The sequence below is a fragment of the Cervus elaphus genome, chromosome 12 (assembly GCF_910594005.1).
Source record: "Cervus elaphus chromosome 12, mCerEla1.1, whole genome shotgun sequence".
In the NCBI taxonomy this organism is placed as follows: domain Eukaryota; kingdom Metazoa; phylum Chordata; class Mammalia; order Artiodactyla; family Cervidae; genus Cervus; species Cervus elaphus.
Genome location: NC_057826.1, coordinates 13,456,342 through 13,479,122, shown reverse-complemented (window position 1 = coordinate 13,479,122; position 22,781 = coordinate 13,456,342). Strand labels below are relative to the sequence as shown.

Below are 22,781 nucleotides of genomic sequence, written 5' to 3'. Positions count from 1 at the left end.
GGAGGCTAGACATGAACCTTAAACACGCAGGAGCTCCTGGTGAGGAGCTTTCTGAAGCCCTTGTACCAAAAAAGGAACACCAGCCCCCTATTATACTCAAATCCAGTCTCCCAGGTTAAGTTTCCCCTGCCTGCTTGATCTTGGGCAAGTCATTTGATTGTTCTTGGGCCTGGTTTTCCCATCTGTAAAATGAAAAGATTGGGTTAGGTAATAAGTATTATGGGGTTAGGTAAAAGATTGCATTAGGTAAAAGATTTTAAGTAAATACTTTTAAGCTCTAAATTCTGTGATTCTGAGAAATATTTGAACCTGGACTACAGAGGACAGAAACGATTAGTTTATCACTACTAGAGTTGTGTGTGAAGGGTAACTCCAAGAAACAATGATCAAATCCCTGTGCACACTGGTGCTGAAGATAAAATTTAAGCAAGTGTTGCTCAAGATGTTGCCAGAAGGAGGATTTGGGCTTAGTGTAATAATGTTTCTAAATATAGGAGTCATCCAATGATGAGTTGGGTTGCTTTGTGTGGTAGTGATTTCCCTGGTGCAGAAAGTGATCAATCATAGGTTGATGCCATCTGGGGGACTGTTACAAAAGGAAGTCTTCCTCCTGCACCCATCTTCATGAAACACCATGAAACATTATGCTTTCCTGCAGACTGAGCAGGTGATTAAATGGTAAAAGGTAGTGAATCCCAACAAGTATTTCTCTGAATATGGTGCTATTCATATTAATAGATCTCCTTTATGGGAAAAAAAGGGTTTTATGGTAAAATAACTTTGGAAAATACCGTATTAAACAATGTTAAGCAAGTGTCTCTTCTGCACTACTTCTCAGAGACCTAAATATATTAATGAACATTATCATATTTGACAATAGAGTCTTTTTCACAGAGTATCTGATAGGTATAGCAACCTACTAAACCTACTTGGAGAATTTATTGCTTTAAGAGGATGTTTTACGTTCTAGTCCTTTACACCTAGAAAGAAAGCAATGGAAAGTCTCTGCTGTCCTTGGCTATGTCTGATGATGAAGCCTAATTTGGAACTTAAAGTCCCAGGGGAGGGCATGGAACTCTAAATGATAGGGTTAGACTGACTCAGTTGACTGACCTTAGATGAGGCCCTCCTTGGGTCTCAGTTTCCTCGTATAAATGGGGAGAAATATTTCGAACCCAATCCTTTTTAGGGTTAAGGTGACATGATAGAGCCCCAGGCAGCACCTGTGATACTTGAACTTGAGTTTGAATCACCTGGGCATCTTGTTGAAGTGCAGATTCTGACTGAGCCGGCCTGCGGGGATTGGAGACGGTGTGGGGACTGAGATTCTCATTCCTGACACGCTCAGAGGCAACACTGGGGCAGCTGTGGTCACACTTAGCGTAGTGAAGGTCCAGGAAGACCCAGTCTGGCTCATCTCAGGAATATTTCCTCATGTGGAGCCGCAACAAGCGCTCTGGTGTCACCGCTTTCCCTGGAGAGCTGGTCTGTGTTTTCGAAAGGTTTTATTCACGTGGAAAAAGAAACCAGGCATCTCCCCTGTGTCCCTATGGCAAGGTTTGCCTTGGGCCCCTCTGAAGGGAATCCCTTTTCCTCTTCAGCTTCCCCACCCCCCACTGCCTACAGCTCCCCAGTCGGTTAAGCTATTTTTTGAATTTGAGTTAAAACCATTTCAGACGTATTTTTAACTGCGTCCTGTTTGAAAAGCTGTTAGCATTTGGCAATCATTCCATCTTCAGCTTGAATCCTGGGGAGGGTGTTTCTTTCTTTCTTTTTTTCCTCCACAACCGGGCAAAAGTATATTGTTTAAAAATAGTTCTAGTGCGTGGGTCAGAGAGAATGGTTGCTGGGGATGAAGATGGGGATGGGGCGTGCTTTGGATTCCACAAAGTCCTCAGTGTTGGTGCTGCCGCCCCTGCCTGCTCTCAGGCTGAGCCACTGCACAGTTGAAGGGGGCAGGGATGATGTGAACGCTGTCCAGCAGAGGGAGAGGGAGACAGGATCGGAAGCAGGGGCTGGGGCGGGACACGGGGCAACAGGCATCAGAACTGGGAACGACTGAGCCTCCAGGAATGATAGCAGAAGGGATATCTTTCCTGCCCACGATCCTGAGATATTCCAGAACCAGCACATCACCACTGCCATTGTTATGAAGCTTTTATCAAGGGCCTCCTGGGAAGTTAGGGCTCCCCAGGTGGCATTAGTGGTAAAGAATCCACCTGCCAATTCAGGAGACGCAGGTTTGATCCCTGGGTGGGGAAGATCCCCGGGAGTAGGAAATGGCAACCTACCCCAGTACTCTTGCCTGGAAAATTCCATGGACAGAGGAGCCTGGTGGAAGCTCCACGGGGTCGCAAAGAGTCAGACACAACTGAATGACTAAGCACACACACATTTATCCCTTGGTAGCTTTGTGATGTGGAACAAGTTATTTATCTTATGGGCTTCCCTGGTGGATCAGTCAGTAAAGAATCCTCTTGCAATGCAGGAGACCCAGGTTTGATCCCTAGTTGGGAAGATCCCCCGGAGAATGAGGTGACAACTGACTCCAGTATTCTTGCCTGGGAAATCCCATGGACAGAGGACCCTGGTGGGCTACAGTCCATGGGGTCGCAAGAGTCGGACATGACTTAGTGACTAAAGTACCACCTGGAAAGTAGCGCCCATGGGAAGTTGTTTTTTTTTAACTTGATTAACACTTACATAACCTCTACACCATGGCTACCACTGTTTGAGTACTTTAAAAATGTTCGCTCACGAATCCTCCTGCAAACTCTATGAGGTAGGTCCTGTCTTGTTTCTATGACATAGAAGAGGAAACAGGTGCAGAACGGTCAAGCATCTTACCCAAGGTCCTGTGGCTTGCGGGTGGTAGAGCGGGACTCCAGCCTGTGTTGTGTGCAGCTGGAGTTCACACGCTTTGCCACCACACCGCGCTGAAATGTGGGTCCTGCCCGCTCGACACTTCATCTAAACGTGGCCGTGCCAGCTGTCTGCTCGTATCTCTGTGGTGGGAGGAGTGAAGTTTAAAGCAGACGAGAACTTCCATCATAAATGGAGCAAATGATGATTTTTTTAAAGCAGCCATCAGGTATTAATAGGTAACTCCCTACCACTCAAACATTCAAATCCATTAAACACTCCATATATACCCAGACCATGTTAAAATGTGATCCCCGAGCAGGAAATTCTAGAACTGCTCTGAAAATGATCAGTGTGGGAGGAAAGAGTTTCCTTCTAGTTTTTTTTTTCTTGTAAAGTTTTTTGGTGAGATGTTCTGTTGTCATGGGTCTAGCCAGCTGGCTTGCTCCGGGGTGCTCAGGGGAAAGAGGGATAAAGCCCAGGTGTGCATTCCTCATCCCAGCCAGGATCTCCCCAGGCTGGAGCTGGCAGCCCTGTCCTGAGGGTGGGTTCCTCTCGGCCAGCGGTGGGCTGCTGAATTCCGGGAAATGGCTGAGAGGCTTCCACTGCTGCAAGCGCCTGAGAATGTTTTATTTCCATGGAATAAGCCGGAAAAGAAAATGAGAGTAGGCTGGAGGTGGAAGTTAGAGACTTTTTGCTCTTCTGGGAGCTGGCTTTTCCGGCAGCCTTATTCGGGCTGGGCTGGTGGGGGTGGCAGTGGCCGATACCCTGGTGGAACGGATGCCTGGAGTCAGGAACATTCCACAGGAACTGGCCCCCCTCAGGGTCTGAATGCTCAGGCTCCCCTTTGGGCTTGTGTCCTCATGCCCGTGAACCTCACATTCACATGTTCTCCCTCCATCCCATGACAAGCAGTTCTCCGCCTTAGGTGCTCAGCTTTCTGATTTGGGGAGTCTTCCTCTTGACCCCACCGGATTCCGTGCTGGCCCTGTGTCTTCTTGCTGGGCTGCAGGTTCACCTCCTTCTGTATAAGTTCTCTTCTTGGAGATGATGTGTTACTGTCTGCGCTGCATAATGCATGTCTAATAATACTAATTAATAAGCAGTCACTTATTAGTAACACTGGAAACCTCATCACGTGGGTGATAGAAAGTCAAATAAACTCCAGGAGGCAGCAATGCAGCACAGCTCTTGCGGGAGGAGAGGAGAGAACAGGGCAAGCGAGATTTGCAAGGGGGTGTTGGACAAACTGCTTCGAGCCAATATCATTGGAGGCTGAATTTGAAATCTGCTCAAGAGCAAGGCAAATGGGAACCTGAGACCTGAGACCTTGAAGTGCTGGCTGGGGATTAGCAGAACTGTCTGATGCCCAATTTGTGTGACTTAGTCTTGGCTTGAGAAGCCTTTGATAGTCCCAGGGTTGGTTGGGGTGGAGCGATGGAGACTCAGAAAGAGAGGATAGTGTTTGAGCCTACCCATCTGATGGATGCAGAAACTGAGATCATTGACCATTATCCTTGCTTTCCAAAGACTATTGAGAGAATCATTAAGTAAAAGAAAGAACTGTATAATGAAGGCCAAAAACCCCCAGACAAAGCAACCTGAAAGTCCCAAGCCAAGAGTCATTAGGGCAGTAGAAAGCTGTATGTTGTCCTTTGTCTATAACTCTGATTTTATAGGCACAGTCTTATTTGTAAATATGCAATTGCATGTATTTCAATAGATAACATAATAAAGCCAACTCGCTGTGAAAATTAAATGAGATAATGCTTGCCCAGTGCTCACCTTAGTACCTGGTGGGGTGGAAATAATGCTAGTGATCAGGATTGATAGCTGGTATGTCCTGTTAGGATCAAACCAGTTGCTCCTGGCCGGCCTCTGAGGTGACTGGCTGCTGCCATGCCATCTCAGACACTGAGTATTTTAAATCTCACTCTGATGGTGATAACACATAGTCCACTGTGGACCTTCCAAGTGCCATTTACTAGTACAGGTGCTTTTGATATAATTGTCACAGGACATGTTTGAGGATGGCATCATGGTTATTCCCATCTCACAGGGGAGAAAGCTGAGGGTTGAACTGTTAGTAACCCAGCCAAGGTCTCGTGGCCAGCCAGTGATGCTCTTTATAGAGCCTTGGTGTTGGCTCTTTGCAGAGCCACGCAGAGGGCCAGACACGTGGTGGTGGTGGTAATTGTCACAGTATTTTCATTATCATCATTCTATCAACTTGATTTTCTCCCCCCAGAATGTCATGGGCAATTTATCCTTTTGATTGGTGATAAAATTCTTCTTTGTTCCATCCTGAAAGTGTTAGTCTGGCACATTTGAGAAAAACTGGAAGAGTCCCTGTTCCATTTTGTTCCCCTCCCGAACTGGGAGTGAAGGCAGCAGCCCCACAGCCACATGAAGGGCAAGGCAGGGAACCTGGGTTCAATCCCTAGTCAGGGAACTAGATCCTACATGCTGCAACTAAAGATACTTCATGCCACAACGAAGACTCCTGTGCAGCCTAATAAAAGTAAAACTTAAAAAAGAAAAAATCAGTACCATTGCTGCCGTGGCACCATCATGTGGGCAAACACCTGATACTGCTTTTTGCCTGTGGTCGCGTTACATGTCTTATTGTCCGTATTGCTGCTGTTCTCTGCTCTTTCATACGTATCCATCCTCAGAAATCTGGACCTATCTCAGGGGTTGCTGGGTCCCTGAGAATGAGCAGAGTGGTAGTTAGCTACAATGCTTTAGAGGAATGGGATAAAATGAGCCCAAAGATTTCATAATAAAAGGCAGACTAAAAGGATACACCAGAGTAATTGAAAGATAAATAACACTCAAGAAGCCCAAGAAACTACTAAATGGAATAAAGTGATGATAACAAGTATATTCAAGCTACACAGGGTAAAGCAGGGAAAAAGCAAAAGGGCTAAAAACGAGTAAATGATAGTACCTACGACATCCCAGAAGCTAAAATATTAAGCATGAAATGATGAAATAAGGGAATGCTAACTATAGGGGGCAGTCCAAAGTTAATAATTCCACACAGGGGTGAAGGCAGACCCTTGGGCCAAGCAGACCCTTGCTCAGCGTTTCTCTGGGACAGGTGTTCTGTGTGTGTTCTGTCACTTAATTCTTGAAACAATCCTATGAAGTAAGTAGAGGCATCATTTCCGTTTTGCAGGTGAAGACCCTGAGACTTAGGAGAGCAGGGAAAAAAAAATTCATATCACAAGGAAGTTAGGTGGTCAAGCTGGGACTGGAGTCCAGGTGTGTGTTCTAACCTTGCTTGTCCTGAGGATGCGCAATGGACTTCGTGAGGGAATGTCCTTCCCAAGCTGGTGTTGGCTGGCGGTGTCCCGTGGGAGCTGACCTCTGCTGGGCACTGAGTTCTCCGGCTCTGCCTCTGGGCTCCCACCCTCATACTCCCCGGGCCCCTTGGACCTCTTCCTGCTGTTCCCAGAGGTGGGTCTGCAACTGCCCTGGCTCTTCCCAGGGTCCTGCTGGATCATGGTGGTCCCTTCACACTGTTCTTCCCCCAGGAGCTCTAGACAGTTTGCCCAATCCCATGCACTGTGCTCTCAGAAATTCCCTTCCATATTCTGGGAACTAATAAGGTGCAGACTTCAAGAAAGTTCAGGTAAGGGGGAATAGATCAGAGAGAGGGCAGTCCAGGTTTAGCATAAACTGCTGAAAGGTGAGGTGTCGTGCATGAACTTAATCAGTTAAAACATGTTTATGTTCCTATTAAATGCTGGGTTCCATGGAGGTATTGAAGATTGGGGACCCAAAGAAACATAACCAATGAGATTATTATCTGAAAGTTAAAACAGACGGAAATGCAGACCGATGATGCTGGAATTGCATGTGTCCATTTAAGCCCAGCCCAAAGGCCACTTTAGTCTATCAAGCTTGCCTTGATAATCCCCATCTCCAAAACAATTTTATCATTTGCTTCTTGACAATCCCGTAGAGCCTACCTTACCTTGCTTTCATGATTGCTCTTTTCCCCTTGCTTTATAAGAATGCACCTCTGTCTTCCATCAAAGCATAGAAGACTCCTTGGGGCAGGAGACTTGACCTACTTGTTTGGTTTCCTGTGAGAACAATGCTCAGCACATGTGCTAGCAAGTTTGCTGGGATAAAGGATGTTCAGGAAAGGGCGGAAGTGTAAGAACTACCACCCTCCATGGAAGGGAGGCAGTGTAAAGTGAGGGTGAGCAGGCAGGCTCTGGAGTCTGTACACCTTCATATTGGTTATGTCCTGCTTGGTGACCATGGGGGACTCTCTCTAAATCTTTGATTTCCTCAACTGTAAGATGGACCTCAACAGTCAATGGGTGCCAACCTCCCTGGACTCAATGAGATGACCCATGTATTGTCACGTGGTGAGTGTTCAACAGCGCTAGCATCTATTCCCACTGTTGGTGCTGGCCTGGAGGACCACACGCTATGCAGCCTTTAGAAAGGGGAGGCTGGAGAAGAGGGGGGTGGCTATTACCCCCCTTCCGGGCACCAGGGCCTGATTATGAACGAAACCTTGTGTCTGGGGCCACTGACCGTCATCTCTCGTTTAGGCTTGACTGGGGAAATGTTGCCACAGACACGGCCTAGTTTGGGAAAACTGGTGATGGATACTGATGGGTGTGGGGGTGCTGTGGAAATGTCTCGGCTCTGAGTTCAGGATGCAAGAGGGAGCCACCCTCCTGACCCACCACGGAGCCTGACTCCTCCTGCCCTTGTCTCTCTTAGCTTGCTGCCCCTGAGGACAGGGTGGGCTGTGCCTCTGTCTGTCTTGCCAGCAGGAGCCCTTGAAGAGGGGGAAGCCCCATTGGTCCCCTTCCTTTCTCTGTTCCCTCCCCTCGCTCCATGCCTCGTCCTAAGCAAGCATTCAGAGGGCTTGCAGGAGGAATGGCTTGGTGTCCTAGTTATAGCCCTAACCCCCATCAGATGCACGAGGTTGCCGTGATTTTGCAAGGAAGAGCGACTGCTTGGGGGAAACTGAGGCACACTGGTGGGCCAGGGTCATCACTCCCTCAGTCTGCAGTGAGACACACATGCACCTTCAGCAGTGAGGAGGTGGCTCAGTCTGCTGAAGCTGTAAATGGGGACTAAACCATAGTTGGGGATTTTTGTCTTCAATTTCCGCTCCAGTTCCAGTGAAGAGCCTTCCTAGGCTGGGATGAGCAGAGACATGAGCTCCTGACACGGCCTCCCCGTCGCAGGGGGCTGCAGAGTGCCCCTCCTTGATGAGATCTTCTCAGCTGTTTGCAAAACAGTCAGGGAGGTGGCGGTGGAGCCCTGAACCCAGCAGCCCGCCTGTCTCTTTAAATGCCGGGGTCTGTGTGGGAGAGGGAGGGGCCGGCTCTGGAGTGCGTGAAATTCCTGGGCTCCTCCGGCAGTCTCAGGCTCAGAGCGCAGCCCTACACATCTCCGCTCGCATGCAACTTACTGAGAGGGAGAGGCGAGCGTGTCCTCCCTTCTCGCAGCCGCCAGCATCTCCAGCCACCGAGGACCTGCTTTTTGCACCTCCAACATCCCCTCCCTTCTTCCCCGCCACTCCCTCCCAAAGAGAGAGAGAAAGAGAAAGGAGACAGAAAGATTCTGGAATTTGAGCCTCCCCAAAGAGGAAACATACCCAGCAAACTCAGTTGATTAAACATCAGACAGACAGACAGACAGACCCCAAATCTTCTGTCCAACGGGAAAGGTAAGATCTCGGGGGGCGAGGAAGGCAGGCAAGGGTGTGAAACAACTCAAGCTTCTTGTTCGTTCTGGGAAGAGGTTGCTCCTGAGAGGGTAGAAGTTTTCAGTTGGGAGCGACCAACCTAGATTTTTTTTTTGAAGGCTGGATCGGAGAACCTTGGCTGACCATGGGAATGGCTTTTCAACTGCCTTTCTTTTCCTTCTGTTTCTCCTGGAAGTTGGGTCTTTTGGCTCCAGATGTTGAAAAAGTCAGAGAATGTTTTAGATTTGTAATCTTTTGAAAAGTCTTTCTCCTATTTGCGTAGATTGTTAGTCTGAAATGATGTGTACCTATCACTTCATTTTGGGCAGGTACTCTTTTTTTTTTTTTGCATTTTATGACAACCCCCCCATTATTATTATTATTATTATTATTTTCTGGGGAAGGGGCTAGATCAAATGAGAAAGAGAAGAAGGGAAGCTCTGAGGATCACAAGAAGACAAAATTGAATTGAGACAGGGATTTCCCTAGCTGTTGAGGAATTGAAGGGTGTGTGTGTGTGTGTGTGTGTGTGTGTGTGTGTGATATTTTTTGGAAGGGGTGTGAGGAGGTAGATCCTGAGTAGGAAGATTCAGGCTGGAGCCCTGTTATTTTGTTGTGGAGGTGGGCATACTCACAGAAGCTGAAATAGGGAGTGTGTGTGTGTATGTGTGTGTGTGTGCGCACTCCTGTTTGGATCAGTTACAAGGGAATCTTCCTCCTCTGCCTTCCATTTGTTTATATTAATGATTTAGTAGCAGGCTTGCCTGAAAACTTCCACTCCGTGTAAGCACTGTGGGTTTTGCAAGCTCTCAGTGACCTTAAAGGCTGGTTCGATGTATTTTTTACTAGGCATTGTGTTGTACCCAGAGTTTTAGGTCTTTCCCTCTCTCTTTTTTTTAACCACAAAACTTAGCTGCTCTAGAAACATCATCCTGATGACAAGGGAAAAAAAATCTCCCCCCCCAACCCCCTATCCCTTCCTAGGCCAGTGATGTAATACCAGCCTATGGGCTCGCCTGCTTTGCAGGTGACTTACCCTGTGATTACTTGTTAAAAAAAATAAATTTCTCCCTTCCTCCATTAAATGCATTCTTCTTTGGATTTGGATGTAGAAATATTGTCATGCAGTGCGAAAATTATATTTTTGATAACCATTACTGGGGTTTAGGTAAAGTAGGATTCCTCTTCTCTGATTATTATTTAAAAAAATTTTTTTTCTTTAAATACAAAGGTCAGAGATCACCCAGAGAGTGGGTGATCTAGGTAGGCTAGGATGGAGCAAGACAGAGTCGGACCAACTAGGAGAACTGGGAAAAGGGGAACTGTCATTTTCCGTCTTGCTCCGGTCATTCCCGCTTGGGGAGATAGTTTTCTTTTACCCCCACGATCCACCCTAACATTCTTAATTCTTCTTTGCCCTGGGTCCTGTGGATGGCCCTGGAGGGAGAGCGATGCTCCTTGTCACACCTGGGGGACTGTGTAGTTTTGGGGGTCAGATGACCGTTTGCCTTTGTGATGAAGGTTCCAATGGAAATTTGAACTCCCAGTGCACTGGGTGACTTAGTACCCAGGATAGTCTATCTGGGGGCACCTGGAGGTTAGGTCTGGGGAGCCCGAAGAACTAGCCCTTTATGAATTTGCTGTTCTGGGTAGAGCCTCCCTTCATCATCCAAGGGCTTCTGCGTCGCCTTTCAAGTTAAAATGGTCCTGCTGGTTATGATGGGCAAGTTTACCTAAGGGCTACTGGGTACGTGGCTGAAGGATGGAGGGGAGAGAGGGAGAGACATAGCAAGGCTGGCTTTTCTTTTTTTTTTTTTTAATCTTCTGGCTTAATCTGCCTAAGTCATATTGGGGCGAACGATATTTCAGATGGGTGCTGGTTGTGCAGAGACATTCCTATTGTTTGATTTTTTTTTTTCCTTGGTTGGGGAGTGGAGAGTAAGGGCTCTTGGCCCATTTTCTGCAGCCTGGGGTTCATCTGGCGAGTCAGTCTTCCTTCTGGAAGAGGGGAAAAAGGCTGGACGCTGGAAGTTCGCTATTAAAGTGAGCAACAGGGCTGGGTTAATTTAAAAAAAAAAAAAAAACAACTGGACTGTGCGAATGCCCTTTTCTGGAGTTTTCCAGCCCTTTCTAGTGAAATAACAATTTTCCAAAATTGCTTAAGATGAGGGGGGGCCAGAAATCAAAGGGATTCTGGATTTTGAGAGACAACTACGTCTTTGCTTCTCTGGTAGCTCCCTGTTATTCATTATTAGGGGGTTGACGGAGGGCTGGCCTCCTTTTCTCGTTGATTTTAATGCTGCGTTTCTACTGAATATGTTGATGATTTGCTGCTTATATAAGGGAAAGGATGTATCGAGGTGGTTTGAGGCTTGGGGTTTTGAGATCGGCTACTGAGATTGGGTGGCGGTTGATGTATTTGTCGATGTGCATGGTAGGAAGGTCTTTTCTTTTGGGTGGTGGGGGATAAGGGGATGGTTGGAAAATGGTAGATGAGATGCTACAGCAAATGGGAACATGAGGAGAGACAGAGGTGAGCTCGGAAGTCACCGGTTGGCAGAATTTCTGTCCTGTATCCCCCTTTCTCTCGCTCCTTGGGGGGAAAAAAAATCCATTATCTCTAAAAACACATTATTCTTCAATTGGCCTTTTAGAGAAAAAAGGAGAAGGAGGGGAGGGGTTAATTTGGTGAGGGGGCTTGGTTGTAATTAGCCCACTGCTGCAAAACTGAGATACGGAAACCCATCGGCATCAGCTTTGGGGGCGCAGAGAGGCAGCGGAGGGATGGGGGACGGGTCGTCAGTCTCGGATGCACAGTGGAGCAGTGGGGTTGGCGTTTGGGCATTGTGTGTGTGTGTGTGTCTGTGTGTATCTCTGTGTGCGTGCAATTTTTTCCACCCTACCACCAATGTCCCCCTCCGTCCTCCCCCAGGTCTGCCATTCTCTTGCTTCCATTTGCACACACCCGCTCTCCCCTACCCTCATGTACCTCCTCCCCCCTTTCCTGGAGTCCTTTCTGCCTGGATGAGAAAATTCTGATTCTGATGGCTCTGCGGCTCTTTTCTTTTTTTTTTTGCAACACAACAGTGGTGCGATGGCCTTTCCTACATGCCACACGGATGCAGCCTTCTGATAGGAGCGCTAAGTCGGCACATCTACACACGCACTTTGCACACGCTCTTGCACACACACACACACACACACACACGCACTCTCCCACAGTCTCAGGCGATCGAGGGCTTGGTTCCGTTTGGTTTTCCAGCTCTCCCCACCCCTACGTCCACCATGGCTTCTCTCCACCGTCTTCATTCGGGAGACGCAGTCGCGGTACCCCCGTCTTCTCCCCACACCGCCCTCTGCTTTCTTCTCGCCAGCCTGCTTTCCCCAAAACTGTGGTGTGTCGCAGTTCATGGGATTAGCATGTTGGAGAGTCTTTGGGGGAGGGGACTTCATAGGAGGAGGATTGGAATGGGGGTAGATGACATTAATTTTTTTTTTTTTTTCCCCTTTTGCCAAATAAGCACCCGGTGATAATGATCCAATTTAACCATCCGTGTAATATATGTTTGCGGCACACTGGAGGAAGGTTACCCGGGGAAAGCAGAGTCTGGACTGGGTTACCTCTGGGGAGATTTGATGCCTGGACAATAGAGACACAGATGCACGCCCCCCCCCCCCATCTCCACACACACATGTGCATGCTCCCACACACACACCCCAACACACAGCTCTGCTCGGTGGGCTGTGTCAAGCCAGAGGGCACTGCAGAATCTCCCAGGGTTGTCGTGGTTTGTTGAGAGGCTGGAGTGATGTCTTTGTCCTACCCAGCTCTCACTCTCCCCGATGATGTCTGATCTTAAATTTCTGGGTGGCCTTTGTGTGGCCTCGTGGCTGGGGTGGGGGTGGGTGGCGCTGGAGGGGTGATGCCCCGTGTGCCTCCAATTGGACAACCTGGATTGTCAACATGCAGTTGGAGCGGGGGGCTGCCTGCCTGTTTGTGCTGCGTGAGTGTGCTTGTGGGACGCGGACGTGCGCCTGGCTCTGGGGCGGTGTGGGGGTGACGCTCCCTGACCCTCACTTGTGGGGAGGACGGCAGAGAGCCGAGGTGCTCGGTGGGGGAGACAGGGCGACGGAGTGTTCCAGGGAGTTGAGAAGACTGGAGGGGGAGAAGGCGCTCCGTCTCCGGCGGGAAGCCTCGTGAGCCAGCCTGGCTCCCTGGAGCAAGCCCGTGGGTGGGTGTGATCGTGGATGACGGGTGGGCGGATGCCGAAGTGGGGGGTGTGTGGCAAGGGACGAAGTGGGTGAAATTGAGGGTTTCCCTTGCCACCTCAGGAGCCCCGGACAGAGCCCAGAGATTGGCCCTGCCCTCCCGGGCACCAGCCACCCTTGGGCGGCTCGGCCTTGTCGGAGGCTGCAGCCCCAAAGAGCTGCAGTCGCCCTCGGCCGGGATGGCATCTGAGCACCCCCCAACCCCGTAGGTTTCTGGGCTCTGGCTGCCTTGACTACCAGACGCCATTTTCCCTTTGGCTAAAGGTGTGTCCCTCTTTATTAGCAATTATATATGAGATGGGAAAACATTTTTCCTAAGAGAGAGAAAAAAAAAAAAATCCTTGGAGCAAAATGCTGATCATCGGACGTTTCCTACGTCCCTTCTCCCTTGCCAGGGCTGACCTTGAGCCGGTAGGGAGAAAGGGTTACGTCATTGCCGGAGAAAGGGGACAAATGAGGGGTAGGATGATGACTCGGAGGTGGATTCTTGGGCCAGACATCCAGAGGAGAAGGCTCTTGGGATCCCCCTGCTGCGTTCCCCTTGTATCAGCCTTGTGTGTGGATGGGAGCCTTGCAAAAGTTGAAGCATCCCTTCCAAAGCTCACTGCCGAGAAATTCGCAGGCCTGGTGCTTCGGTTCTTGCTGCCATCAGGCCCGGCCTCCCTCAAGCACGTACCTGCTGGGGGAGGGACCGCCAAGTCTTGCCGCAGTTCTGACCCTGGAGGGCACCCCTGGCTGCTCTGCAGATGGCGAGGTGTGACTGGGCCAGCCACAGGTGGCAGTCCTGGGCCTGGGCAGGGCTCCGCAGGGCTCTGCTCCAGTGAGTCCTCCTCCGAGAGGCCTCGCCTAGAGGGCCATCTGAAATAACCCCATCCCCGCTTGCCTGGCCACTTTCCAGCCCATTTCTTGGCCTTTAATTCTCATCAGCTACTCACCACCTAACGCTCCAATACCCGCCGAGTGTTACGGTAATCTTGTCTGTCTCCCCCTGGAAGCAGGCTCCATGAGGTCAGGGTCTTTGTCTCTTTGGGTTCACTGCAGTGTTATCAGTGCCTCGGACATTTTCTGGCATGTCGTAGGTGCTCAGCAAATATTCGCTGATTGGCAGAAAGAACCATATGGATTTGGCGTTGGGGGTTCTAACCTTGGAACCTGTCTTCTGGGAGAGCCAAACTTTGCCACTGGCTGTCCCTGCCTCCAAGTCCAGATCTGCTAGAGGGACTGTAAAGTGCAACGTTCAAGCCCAATAGAAGGGTCTTCTCCAGGCCTGGCTGAGTGACTCTGCCTCCTTCATGGTCCCACTAATGATAGTCGGTCATTGTCATCAAGTTGTAGTAACGGTAATAGTAGTGATATGGCTACCATATCGGATGTGCTTAATATATACCAAGTTCTGTAAAAGTTTCTTTTCTTTTTTTTTTACATTCAGTATCTCTGTTAATTTTCCACACAGCCCAGTGCAGTATGTAGTCAGTCCTCTGTATTCATGGGCTCTGCATCCTTGGAGATGGAGGGCCAACCACGCTGCATCATTTTATGTAAGAAACTTGATCATCTGCAGATTTTGGTATCTGGGAGGGATCCTGGAATCAATACCCCACAGATGCTGAGCAATGACTGTGCTGTTAAACCCTGCCTATGACAGAGGAGGAAACTGAGACTTAGATAAAGTAAGAAGGTACAATGGCAGATCAGGGATTTGCACTCAAATCTTTCTTATCCCAGAGCCCAAGCTTGTGACCCTTCTGTTATACTATTAGAGGTAAAAGGGAGATGAACCACCGTCTCAGTCAGAACTCTCCAACACAGATGAGAAAACTGAAGCCTAGAGACATTCAATGGCTTGTCCAGAGTCATATGCCAAGTCTGATGGAGAGACAAAGCTGGAATCCAGGTTTTCTGGCTGTCCGGGCCATGTTCCTTCTATACCTCCGTGCTGGGTCTATGGGACACAGGCTCCTTCTCAAGGAGAATGGTGCTGGCGGCTTCCTGAGGTGCCCTCTGAGTTTCCTTCCTCCTTGATCAGAGTGGGGTGGGCCTTGTGAGGTGGGGGGGAGTAGCTGTGCCTTTAATGGGGGCTGCTTCCCGCAGAGCTGGAAGGAGATTGGGGGAGGCTGGGGGCTGTACTCCAAGGTCATTAGAGTCGCTGGGTGTGGGTCAAGGTCACGCCCTGAGTTTGCTGGAGGAAGAGGCCCCAGTGGGGTGCTCTGGGTCCTCAGTCCCGTGTAGCCCTGTCCATTGTGGTCATGCTCAGATGCAGCAGGGGCTCCGTTCAAGGTCTGGATCCAAAGACCGGGCAGCTTGTGACCTTCTCACAGACTGCTGTAGCCCTTCTCAGGAAAGCGAGGTGTGGGCCCAGACACTAGCCTCACTGTGCTTCATTTTGGTTTCCAGAAGCTGGCCGGAGAGTGTGAGGTCATGGAAGGGCAAGGGCTCTTACTCGTCCCTGTGCTCCAACCTAGGCTTGGACTTGACCGCGACTCAGGAAGGGATTAGACATCCTAGGCTTGAGTATGTGTGTCTGTGTCTGTCTGTCTGTCTGTGTATTCTGGGGCCGGGGAGTGGGAGACCAGAGCAAAGTAGATTCTGAGAATCTGGGAAGCCTTACCTTCTGCCAGGACCTTGAGACAGGGTGAGAAGCTGTTTTTGTGTGACTTTGAGATGGGGTGACCAGTTGCCCTGGTTTGTAGAGACAGGCCCATTTAGGGTTTGGTCCTAGTGTAATTATGAGCTCTCAAAAGTGTCCTGGTTTGGATGATAAAATATATGGTCATCCTTCTTTGGGATGACATCACCCACTTTCTGTTCTTGAGATAGAGAAAAGGTGTGCCAGAAAGGAAAATCAAATTTTAGGGCAAGAAGGTGCCTGGGAGAAGAGCCTTCCCCGAGAGGTGCTTCCTCTTGTCCCCCATTTCTACAGGATTAAGACCTTAATTTCCTGACTACTCCTGCTACCAACATGACGACTACTAACCTAACTCCGTTACTACAACTATTTCTGCTAGCCAACGTTTGGGTCCTGACTGTTTGCCAGTTACTCTGCTAAGCACTTGACATGCACTGTCCCACTTAACCTTCCCACCACTTTATAAGATGGGTTCTCTTAACAGTTTGGTATGACAAGCAAACAAACTGAGCCCTAAATAAGTTAGGTAACATGGGCAAGGTCATGCAGGAAGGAAGTGATGAGATCACGTTCAAACCCAATGACCTGGCTCTGATATTCACACTGGGTCACAATGTATCTGTGGGCCAGTCCTGTGGTCCACCCTGTCCGGGAGCTGAGCTGCCTGCTGGGCTGTTGGATCACAACCCGGGACTTGGTGAGGGATGCTGCTGCTGAGTGGCATGTTAGGCTTAGGGATGGGAGGCTGCTGGGGGTCTTTCTGATGGCCCTTTAGAGACTCTGTTTCCTGTGGTGACTCAGTTACCTTGGTCAGAAGAGGGAGCTGAGGAGGGAGCTTAGGTTGTTTGGGATGGTGGTGGGCAGGCAGAAGGCAGAGAACCCGCACCCTGTCTGGCTCTGCTTTGCTCTGTGGCCCTGATCCCTGATGGGCCACACTCGCCCTGGCCCTAACAGTGGGGGCTGGCCCCCAGTGGGAGATTCCGGCGAGTGGACAATCGGCTAGCACCTGCTCTCGGCAGAGTATCGTGGTCTGCCGTATTTCCTGTAATGGGTGGTGTCCTCATTTGTCTGACAAGGAGGCCGTCGGTCAGGAGGGTTAAATAGCTTGTCTAGGACCACACAGGGAGAAGTCGCAGACCTCGGACCCAAGCTTGGGTCTGACCCCTGAATTCCTGCTGTTTCGGAGTCCTTGCCCTGCCCGCTACACTGAACCCTGGAGTAGAAGTGGTGGGAGCTGGAAGGTCTGAAAGGGGAGGCAGAGGAGGAAATACCCCAGGAGGAGGTGTTCAGATCAGCCCCTGAGTCTGGGGGCTGGAGAGGGCGTCTGGGGCCCATCTTCTGCTCAGCCACCCCTGGGTCTTCTCCCTCCTCCAGCCAGGGGAAGACGGCCGCTGAACTCTCAGCTGGATGAGTGCTGGTTCTGGTTTGGAGGGAAGGGGGAGATGGGCCCATCCACACCTTGCAGAAGTCCCGAAGGAGGTACCTCCTTCTGCAATCATGTTAGAGGTGTGTTAGTCACTCAGTCATGTCCAACTCTTTGTGACCCCATGGACTGTAGCCCACTGGGTTCTCCTGTCCATGGAATTCTCCAGGCAAGAATACTGGAGTGGTTTGCCATTTCCTTCTCCATGGGATCTTCCCCACCCAGGGATCAAACCTGGGTCTCCTGCACTGCAGGCAGATTCTTTACCATCTGAGCCACCAGGGAAGCCGTAATATATGCACTGACATCTGGTTCCCTTCCTTCCCCTGTATCAGTGTCTGAGGACCAAGGATAAGATGGGACGGGTGGTCTCTCTGCCTAGAGACTGGAAGGGAGGATACACAGTGGAGGGAAGTTGGGATTCCCCAGCTGGAGGACTCCAGGGAGAAAGGGGAATTTTTTTCTTGGTTGAGAAGCAGGGAATAGGAGTAGAGGATTTTTCTCACTCGGGGGATGGTCTGTGGCCCCCAAGCTGAGCTGCATTAGCTTCATTGCAGTCCCATTGAAGACTGTGTTTATTTTTCCAATAATGTGTTAATTAAACATCGATTTCCGGGTGGAAGAAAGGGAATTGGATTGCCAGAGCTAAATGGAGTGAGGAGGATGGGGAGCTGGTGAGAGGGGCCCAGGCTGGAGTCAGCATTCTTCAGCATCACCCCGGGAGGGGTGGTGGGGAGGCAAGGCTGCCTCCTCCCCTGGCCCCACATTTGGAATTTTCAGCTCCCTGTGAGCCTTTAGGAGACATCTTTTCTTCCCTTTGGCTGCCAGAGCAGATGGAGTTGGCTCTTTGCTGACCCTTGGTTCAAGCGGGGAGAAGCCATCACTCTCCACCTTCTCTAGTATCTTTTATTTATTTAATAATTTTTTGAGTGACCCTGTGGCAGGCCTTGTGCTTGGCACTCTACATAGGCTAGCTCATTGGCTTTTAAAGTAAACGCAGGATTAGCATTTCTTTATACCCCCACTTTGGAGATGAGGAAACTGAGGCTCAGAGAAGTTAGGTAGCAAATTCAAGAGCAAAGAGGTGGGCAAGCTTGGCAAGAAAAATGGGGCCCTAGAAGAGTGTCTGAGATCAGCAGAATAGCATCAAGGATCCAAACCCCTCTAAAGGCAAAAAGGAAAAAAATGAAGCAACAGAGAATGACTTGTTATTTTATCATCAACTAAGATGGATGGAGCTTTGACTATGTGCCAGCAACCCTGTTAAATGCTTTGCATATACAGTTGTGAGGATGCAGTGAGCAAGTGTTAAGTAATGATATTCCCATTACAGAGGGGAGAAAAGTGGGACTTGAAGAGATTACCTGACTTGCTGAGGTTGCAGGGTTGGTAAATGGTGGCGTTGGAATAAAAATTAGGTAAAGAGAACTTGGGGACCTCTTTGTAGCCGTGTTCTTTTGTCTCATACATGCTGAGGACACGGATGCCTGCTCAGCAAGTCACCTTCAACTTCTGGGAGGTGGAGACTTGGGTCTTTTAGGATGGATCCTCTAACCAGATCCTGAGCCTCAGAAACCCCAGTCTCGCAATGTGAACCACACTGTCTGTTTCTTTCTCCGTCCATGACCGCTCAGGCCGAGCCTCTGGTGGGTAAAGGCTCTTCTGGGTGCTTGTGGTATCTGGAGCCTGCATTAGTGAGCTGGGTGGGGCGGGTAAGTTAGAGCAGTAGTTCTCAGACTTGGCTGCATGTCAGAATCACCATAGTAAGATCCTAGACCTATGCGATCTTAGACTGCAACGCATACCAAATAATCAATCCTTGGGGGTAAGATTCCAGGATCAGTATATTTAGAGCTTCCCAGGTGATCCATCAGACCTGTAAACTGGTGATTTAGAATAGCTGCTGCTGCAAAGCAGCTGTGGGTAGAATAGGGCAGTTTCTGTTTCCAGAGTTAGGTTAGAAATGCAGAAGTAATTGGTTACACATACCTAGTATCCAGTGGGGCAGCCCTTATACTGGTCAGTTTTCTTCTCATTGGAACAGCAGCTTTCGGACTTTGGTACACATCAAAACATCTGGGGAGCTCTCAGAAAATGCGCGTCTTCAGGCTCCACTGCAGATCTGATGGAAAAGTTCTAGGGTGGCCCAGGAGTCTGCTTCAGAGGCAAGCTCCTTCTGTGGGCTGGGTGAGGTCATAATACCCGGGGCCAGCCCCGGGGTCTCCTTTCTTTCCTGCACATGATGTCCGTGCATCTGAAGCCCTCTCTCTTTGGAGAGGTGGAAAGGTGAGGACAGGGACAGCTTGTGGTCACCTGTTGCTCCGTGAGTTCTGGTCTCCCGTGCTCAGGGCTGGCTGTCCGTTGCTAACACAGGAAGTCCTGCGCTCGCCGCCCGGGTCCCTGCTACCGAGGTTAGTGTCCTTGGTTAGTGTCCTGCATGCAGGCTGCCCTGAGGGAGTAGAGAATGGTCCCATCCTGGAAACCCTGCAGCCTTCCTTCCTGGGTTTTAACAAAAAAAGAAAAAAATCAGAGTAGATCTCTGGATGACTTGAGGGTTGGGGAGTCTGTCAGCAAAGTGCCCTGAGTCCTCCCCCAGGATCGGCGAACAGCTTCTCTGGGGCTCATTTTAAACTTTTCTTCCAAAACTGTCAAAGAATAGAGAATGGTAAGAGACTCTCAGAGCTGGAAGGGACCTTGGTGATTATCCATGCCAACATTAATGTTCTCTACATTTATTCATCCAGCAGGCTACTATATCCAGGCACTGTACCAGGTGCTGGGAATACAGCCACACTCAAGGGAGACACTTGGTTTGTCCCTCATGGAACTTAAACTTGGGTGGAGGGAGCAAATATTAAACAACACAAAGAAATACATAATTAGAAACGATGATGAATGCATGGAGAGTTATGGAAAACTAATTTAGAATGATGGGATCAAGGGGGGGAAATGATAGCTAAAATTTATTAAGTGTTCACTATATGTAGCCCCTGTTGTAATGGTTTCACATGTATCACTTAGTCCTCACAATGAGTCTTGGAGGGAGGGAGGTACTGTTATTGTTCCCTTGTTATAGATGAGGAAACTGAACCATGGCGAGGTGTCCAGGCTGGAACTAAAACTGAGGTCTGTCTGGCCATCCTACCCTCTCTAACATTCCACCTCTGAGTGGGGAGATGGCTTGGAAAAAGTGATGTTTGCACAGGGAGCTGAAGGATGAGTTGGGGGTGAAAAAAAACCAGAGAAGTTAAGAAAATGCTGATAATCTTGACCCCGTGTGGAACTCTTAGATGCTAAGCACTGTGCAGAATGCTTCATGGAAATATCTCACTGAAAGCCTGCGACAGCTCGGAATGGTAGGAATTCTTTCTCCCTCCTCTGCAGGCTAGGAAACCAAGGCTTTGAGAGGTCACGTTGGGTGTGCTAATCGTGAACTGTGGGTGGCAAGGGGGATCCCTCCAGAGCCCTTAGATCTGCTTGTTCTGGGTCGAGGAGAACCGGAGGAAGGAGAACACAGGTCCTGTTTGGGGCCTGGCTGCCCCTCTGCTGTGAGCCATCTCCATTTGTCTTCTCTCTGGCAAGAGCCCCTAGTCCGGCTTTGTTCTCGGTCTGCGGGTCCAGGAGCCCTTGGCAATGCTTGTCCTCTGTCTCCCTCTTCCCTCCTCCTCCTTCCAGCCCACCTGTTGCTAACTGGTGAGATGCTTCTCCCCTGCAGTTCCATCCTTCCTCCTCTGTCTGGTGCCTCCGTGAACACCCTCCCTGTGTTCACCTGCGGTCCCCTCTGCCCTTGAGTCATGTGGTCCCCCTGGCCCATCTTGAGTTGCTCTACACTGGGCAGATGTGAATCGAGGTGGGAAGGAGGACAGGGACTTGGGCCATAAATGTGGTCTAGAGCTATGAGAGAAAGAGACAAGAAGACATGAGAAGAAGAGGAGATGGGTTAATGGGTCATTGATAAAAATATTAAATTCCTGGAAAGCTTGCCAGGACATGAGAGTTCATTTTCAGCCTGACCTGCAGGTGAGTGAATCTGCACAGGTAGACAAGCGCCCCATGAGATGGAGGCTGAATTCACTTCCAGGGATGGCAGGATGGTTCTGGCAAAGCAGGGGGAATACCAGAAGTGAGCAGGCTAGCTTTTCATCTGCGTTTCTGCTAGCCTTGGAGCAATGGGGCTTGCCTGAATGCTGGGCTCTGACTCTGATGAGGCTAACACTTGAAGGCAATTGCTTGACTCTCCAGATGCCTGGAATCAAGACACAAAAGGGAGGGCGGGGAAGCTTTCTCTGAGAAGGGGTGGGATGTGTGGGAGGGAAGAAGTTGGCTTGTGTGTAGGTTGCGAGTTTGGATGACAGTCACTCTTCCTTTTTTTGTATATGTGTAGCCACCCCCTTTATTATTTTTTTTTTTTACAACAATTAACTCCTTATAAAAGTGACTTAATGATTTTCTTATTGCAAAATATTATATGTTCATTAGAGAGCATTTAGAAAATATTGGGGGAAAAGCCCCCTGTAAGTCCCCACTCCAAAAATAACCAATGGGGAAATTTCGACATCTATTTTTCCAGCTTAACGTCTAAGCATCCACAATCTAGAGTGTGCTGTTCTGTTTCTAAAGACATTCATTCACTCATTTAACAAGCACGAATTGAGTGTCCGCTCTGTACCAGGCCTTAAAACCACATTTTGGAGGCTGTCATGCTAGCTCGAGATAGACTTAAGGATGCATCGTGAGCACTTCCCACAACAGCCACTCATGCTGTTGAGCTTCCAGATTTAGATTTGGGGTGTAATGAGGCAGTTGGCAAATTCTGGCGTCTCAGGTCTCATGTCTTAAGAAGGAAGGGAAGATTGTTGAGCCTTTATCCTCAGCACAAAAGGCAGGTGCTGTGTTAGACTCCTTGGGAGAGAAGGTGTTCCTTTACCTAGGCAATAATGGAGGGACAGAAAAGGTTTGGAGGGTGGGAAAAGCCCCAGCCCTTTAGTGTTAGAGTCCGGTGTAGGAGCAGAACTCTGGAGGTGGGATGGAGAAGTCTCTGGATTTGGCAGCGTTGAGGGCAAGGAGGACACTGCCTGGCTGACACTGGCTTTTCAGACCACTGAGCCACGTCTAGAATGAGGTCCATGTAGGTGCATTTGATCCATCCCAGCCCAGGGCAGGGAAGAGGAAAGGCGGAATGAGAGAGTAACCACAGGGGACGCAGCCAGTCTTCATCTGTCAGCACTGTGCTCCCGCAGACTTTGTCATTTTTCAGAAAGAAGGGGCTAAGAATATTTTAGGGAAGCCGGAGGGTTGGTGCTGCTTGCAGAATACTTCAGAAGGGCCTGTAGTTTGCCAGGTAGAGCCTGACGTGCAGGAACCGGTGTTCATGTTTTCTGGATTTGAGTGTTTTATTCCTTTCACAGCGTGGACATGCTTGGCGCCTCCAGGATCAGTTTTGATTGATAGGTGCTTCACAACATCACCGTTTCCTCAGGGACCTGATAGCTTCAGAGCTGCTGTGCTGGTTCCCATTTATGTTTAACTGGCCCTTACTGGGCTGTGACGTGCTCTGAACCGTGCTTGGAGAATTAATTTGCTTTAAGTTGGAAAAGTCAATAGGATACTTTCTCTGTTCCTTGACATGGAGGTAGAAGCCTTTTTACTAGGACATCCCCTGTGAGCTGGCAAAAGGGGACTTTTCGGACTTGGTGATTTTCCTCCAAGTGGAAGTCTCTATCAGTAGCTGAAAATTGAGCTAGAATATGGGGGATAAAAAGAGCAGGCTACTGGTGAGGGCATGATGCTCTCGGGATTCAGGATGGTCAGATTGCTCTGAGTTGGCTTTGGAGGGAACTCCAGCCTTGGGGCAGAAGAGCTGTGTGTGAATATTA

At 49.4% G+C, this 22,781-nt stretch overlaps 1 protein-coding gene across 11 annotated transcripts in view; it reads left to right on the top strand.

The window, feature by feature from the left end:
* The first annotated feature begins 8,282 nt into the window (after positions 1 to 8,282).
* Positions 8,283 to 22,781, top strand: part of NRXN3 (neurexin 3) — a 1,774,776-nt gene continuing 1,760,277 nt past the window's right edge. For all 11 annotated transcript variants that reach the window (XM_043920656.1, XM_043920646.1, XM_043920650.1 and 8 more), the window contains exon 1: positions 8,283 to 8,569. The gene's annotated coding sequence lies outside the window, so the exon portion shown is untranslated. The remainder of the gene's footprint in view (positions 8,570 to 22,781) is intronic.